Raw genomic sequence first — 5,142 nt, forward strand, 5'->3', positions numbered from 1 at the left:
CTCATCTTTACTTCACTATTATTTGAAGTCACCTGTACTCAAAAGAATTCGATTTTCATAACAGGCTGTTCAGGGCATGGGTTAGTTTTCCACTATCTTGTAGATAGGAAGAGAAATCAGTCCATTTACCAGTTTAGCTTGTTGCCCCCTTGACTTTGCTTCTTGGTACACCTCTCAGGTTTGCAGACCTGTCTTTAAATTAAGTCAGAAATCTATTAGCAGCTGGCGTCTTCCATTTAACTGTGTGTGACACACTAATGTGTGATCCCATCAGAAGTAGTACTTGTTAAAAATGAGAGATTTGTCACCGAAGTGAACTATGTGTAAGAGGTAGTTGCACCCCCCGGCCTCCGGGTGGCGCATTGCTCAGTGAGACAGAATAGCGAGGTCATAGGTCCTCCTCTCCAATATGGCAGAAGCGAGGCAAAGAGAAACTTCACCAGTCGTCCTCTCTGTCTCATCATTTCCCTTTTTTGCAGGTTCGTAACCGGTAAAACTATTAAAACGGTTGTAAAATATTGATAAGAAACACAGCTAATGTGGGGGTATAAATCAGTGGGTAAACCCTATTATTTGTTACGTTTTATGAAGTAGAAGGACAGACGGTTGTATTCTTATTTCTGTTGCATATGGAGAATGTTGGTGCTGCAAATTGAAAATACATGTGATTGTATAAATAAATATGGCAGAAGCGAGGCAAAGAGAAACTTCACCAGTCGTCTCTGTCTCATCATTTCCCTGTTTTGCAGGAACATTTAATCTGTTTTACCGGCCCAAACTCTGGGTCGGTTACATGTGAATGTATATTTCTGTGTTAAATCTACACTGTAACTGCAAATTCTGGTAAATTTGTACACTGCAACTCACTAACACCCTCACTTGTTGAGAATCTTCCTGTAAATGTAATTACACATCACATTGATGCACCCGACACTAACAGTTTGGTCTGTTCACTATCATTGTTTACCCTTTTTGTGTCTGGCTGCTTCTCCTACCACTATGTCAGAGTGTACAGAGATTTCTTCCTGTTAAGTTGGTTTCTCCTTCCCACTGTCACCAATTGCTTACTCAAAGGGGGTCATATGATTGTTAGGATTTGTCTTTGTATTATTGTAGGGTCCCAGTCCTACAACATAAAGTATCTTACATCAACTGTTGTCATGAATTGAATTAATTTGAATAAAATATATAATCTAAAACATAACATTTTATTAGAAACAATGACACTATGCGACAATTAAAAAATACATTTAAAAAGTAATTTTATGTATGACTCAGCATATCCACAGTAAAAAAGCTGACAACTATCAAAAGACACTCAACATTAATACATGTGAATGATTTATTGAAACTAAAAAAACGCACAAAGAATTGCTTACAGAAAATGTATAAACTATAAATTATACCTGGCATTTTGGTGAGAGTACCCATTTCTGCTCATTTAACACAGACTTACTGTTTAACTATATTTGTATTGCCACCACCAAAGGCCCACTATTATCCACACTGCTAATTTCTGTCTGTCCTCAGAACATCAGTTTATCCTGTGGTTCATTCTTCTATAGCATATGTAAAAGATAAACAAGCCAACAACAAAAACAGCTGCAATATAAACCCCCTGACCAATTATCAGTCCATCAGAAACAGCCTCTCTGCGTCTTCTTGTTTGTCCTGCAGGTGAGAAACAGGTGAGAGTTATCAGTTGGGAAAATCTAATGTGATGTGGATGTACAGAAACTCTTATAAATTATCCACCAAAATGTAAAACCATAAAGGAAACACAAATAAAGCACATAAACTAGTTTCAGGTTTAGATAAGCTGCACATGCACGTACACACTTTGATGCATCTATATTAGTTTCTTCCTCTCATTTTGAGCCACTGTGAAACTTAAATGCTTCTTTATCTAATTAGATAATTTTCTTGTGTATCTAACAGCTCTATGATACAGCAGATGGGTAGTGCTAAGAAATTGTTTGTCTTATTAAAAAATAATCATCACTGAGCACCACGCGTGTTGGTAGACATGTGGCTCTTTGCCTACTGTATTTAAGCTAGTATGTCCATTTGAGAAAAATAGATCTGTCCTGTCTCTGGCCTTTGTATAGTCGTTTCTGTAGCCACATAAAGAAATCAACCTGTCCTCTGATATCACAATCTACTGTCTTACCTGGAGCAACGACTCTAAGGTAGATGGTGCTGATGGTTTCATCATCCATATTTGTTCCTCTCTGTACAACACGGCACTCGTATGTTCCACTGTCTGTAGTCGTCACTTCCTGCAGAATCAAAGACACGTCTCCATCCTTCATCTGTCTGTCCTGCAGATCAACCCGGTTCTTAAAAGATGGATGCTGTTTGGTTGGATCAAACTTCTCTTTCGAGTACAAAAGTAAATATTTATCCCCCAGATCAGCTCTGCTCCACTCTGCAGCAATGATGGACTTGTTGTTTTTTGGAGCTTGACATGGCAGAGTGACCGTCTGTCTAACCACTGCTTTGATGTTTTTCTGGTCTGAGAGAAGGCACAAGACAGAGGTTACAAGGATCTAAGTACAGCTGTTTACTTCACAGTGAGACCAATGAGATCATCTAAACTGGACCAGAGGTGTACAGAAGCAGTTAATAAGTTAGGCTTTGTGTCTCCATATGCATGTGTATAACCTCAATGTCTCCAATGTTGCCTTCAGTTCTGGCTACCTTCCCTCTCTTTGTTACCATCTGACTGCACTTCAGGCCTGAATCCCACAGATAAATGAGAACCATGAAGAGGCTGCTAGAAAAGCCACAACACTAAACACCTGCAGCGAGTAAGGCAAGTCCTGAGGAGTTAGCAAATCACAGTAGATTTCAAGGCAAAGGAAGGAGGAGTCTCAGAAGCCCTTTGCAGGATGAAACAAAAAACATTCATGAGTACATCAAGAAGATGGCCACAACTGATCGTATACTTAGTGAATATCTGAGACAGCAGAAACCCGAGAAAGAAGAGGAGCAAGATAAGGAACCATCATGCAAGGAAAGGCCACTGACGTGCATGTACCACAGGCAAATAGAGGAAGTGACTGACATCCAGAAATCCTACTAATGGAAAGACATCCTACCACTGAAAGAGAGCACAGAGGCACTAATCATGGCAGTACAGGAACAACCTCTGAGCACAAGATCCATAGAGGCTGGGGTCCATTACACCAGGCAAGATCTCAATATTCAAGAAATACTAAGATATTGATTGATCATTTATTTTGATCACGAATAAGCAAAATAAGATCATGTATATTTAAGCTAGTATGCCCATGTACTAAGAGCATCTGCACAGGAAGGATAAAACTGTCCTCTCGTGCAACAGGTTCTTGAAAATGAGTGGGAAGAAGTGACACTTATGTACTCCCACCCCTTTCACTTGTTTATAGCTCAGTCATGTAGTTGTTTAGCTGCTTCCTGAGTGTGTTCAATACAAGAAACATATCACAGAGACACAAAAACTTGTCCTGGTAGTTCCTTGAAATTCTCTTTACCCCTCAAATTTTATCCTCATCTCTCTGGGTAAAAAAGATTTTGAATAAGATATTAAAATATTGAAATTATATTATTTTGCATGATACCGGATTTTAGAGTGGATATAGAGAACATAGAGTGACGTTTAGTCTAGAACCTGCTTAATTTTGTTCATGATTGAGATGCTTTTGGAAAGTTTGTTTTGTACATCTCTAATATTTGGTTTTGAAGATCTCAGATGTTGTTCCTGGGATCTGCCCGAGCCCCTCGCCTAGCTTGGGAGTCACTGCATGTAGTGCTCCGATTACTCAATACACTAAACAAGGGATTATGGGATCATGCATAAAGGATTATGCCATAAAACTGTAGTTTGCTTAGTAGTATTAGTGTTAGTAGTAGAGTAATTAACAGTATGAAATTCTTTTTTCAAATCTATAAATATTCCAGCTGCATATTGTTTTAGGTCCAGTGTATTTGTTATTGCTTCTGTTGTTTCAATCGTTGCCAGCAAAGTTAATGCAAAAAGTTATCTGTAACGAATTACTGCCCATCTCTGTGCAGAAATCAGCAATTGACAAATGTCTGAGTGCAGAGGAACTTCCTGACACAATTAGAGTTGCTTTACTGTCCACAGAGTTAGATTAAAGTAGAGATTGTATTGTGAGCTGAAGATGAAACCAGCTTGCCCAGAAATTTCTGTTATGTTAAGTTATTACTGTAATGTTTGTTAAGGTTTAAACTTCTGCAGATTTAGCAGATAACAGATCTGCATGTATGGGGAAATGAAGCAAATGAAGCTGAAGGAGAGGACAAACCCGTGCTATCGGAGTGTCATGTTGCAACTGAGTTCTACTTAGCGCTCTTTAAACAGTTTCATCTCAGCGTTAACAAAATCACAGTTTTCTCTCAGTCTGCTCTCTGTATCAGGACTCAGATGAGTTCCAATTCAGGCTTAACTCTTAAACTGTTGTCACAAAGCCTACCTAAACACACTTTTTAATAATGATTACAAAACAGAATTCTTGATGAGGTATTATTTCATAAATCAGACAAATCCTGTTGCATTTAAAACACGTTCAGTCTCACCTGCAGAGACACAGAGGAGGTAAGCAAAAAGTAAAGTCCAGCAGAGAGATGCAGATGTTACAGAGGACATTTCCACTTTAAAAGTGTGAGAAATATCCATAAGATGGTTGTTTTTTCAAGAGTAAAAATCCTCAGTATCTAAATGTGAATGTGTGTTTTCAGCAGCTTGTTCTGACCTGTGGTTTCTCTTTGACCAAAGAATCACAAACAAAAGCATGACAACAAACAAGGTGGAGCCACGAAAACAAATATTTCAAACACTCAGTTTTTCAAAGGTGACTAATGACACCCACACCTCAAAGAAAGGTCTGTGTGTCTATTCATGTTGTTCAGTGAGTTATAATTGCATTGATTCTCCATATCACTCCTTTATGAAGGCAAACTTTTTTGTGTGTAATTGTTTTTATTAGCATGGAGTATCACACAATAACACACAATCAGGTCTATTTTTGATGCAATGTTTCCTGACAGTGGAGTTTACAGGTGTGAGTCCAGAGAGGGTCTCGTCACTAACATGTCTTGATGCATGCTCAGTCATCCAGGTAACTAAACACTAACATG

General features: G+C 38.6%; 1 long non-coding RNA gene across 1 annotated transcript; it reads right to left on the reverse strand.

Moving 5' to 3' along the window:
• Window positions 1-1,313: 1,313 nt before the first annotated feature.
• On the reverse strand, window positions 1,314-4,722 carry LOC146389952 (uncharacterized). The gene is made up of 3 exons (XR_014798576.1): window positions 4,582-4,722; window positions 2,171-2,515; window positions 1,314-1,671 (listed from the first exon to the last, which is right to left on the reverse strand). It is a non-coding gene; the product is annotated as an uncharacterized LOC146389952 (long non-coding RNA).
• Between the last annotated feature and the right edge of the window lie 420 nt (window positions 4,723-5,142).

Source organism: Perissodus microlepis, chromosome 3 (assembly GCF_051167445.1).
Source record: "Perissodus microlepis isolate ML-2025 ecotype Zambia chromosome 3, ASM5116744v1, whole genome shotgun sequence".
Lineage (NCBI taxonomy): Eukaryota > Metazoa > Chordata > Actinopteri > Cichliformes > Cichlidae > Perissodus > Perissodus microlepis.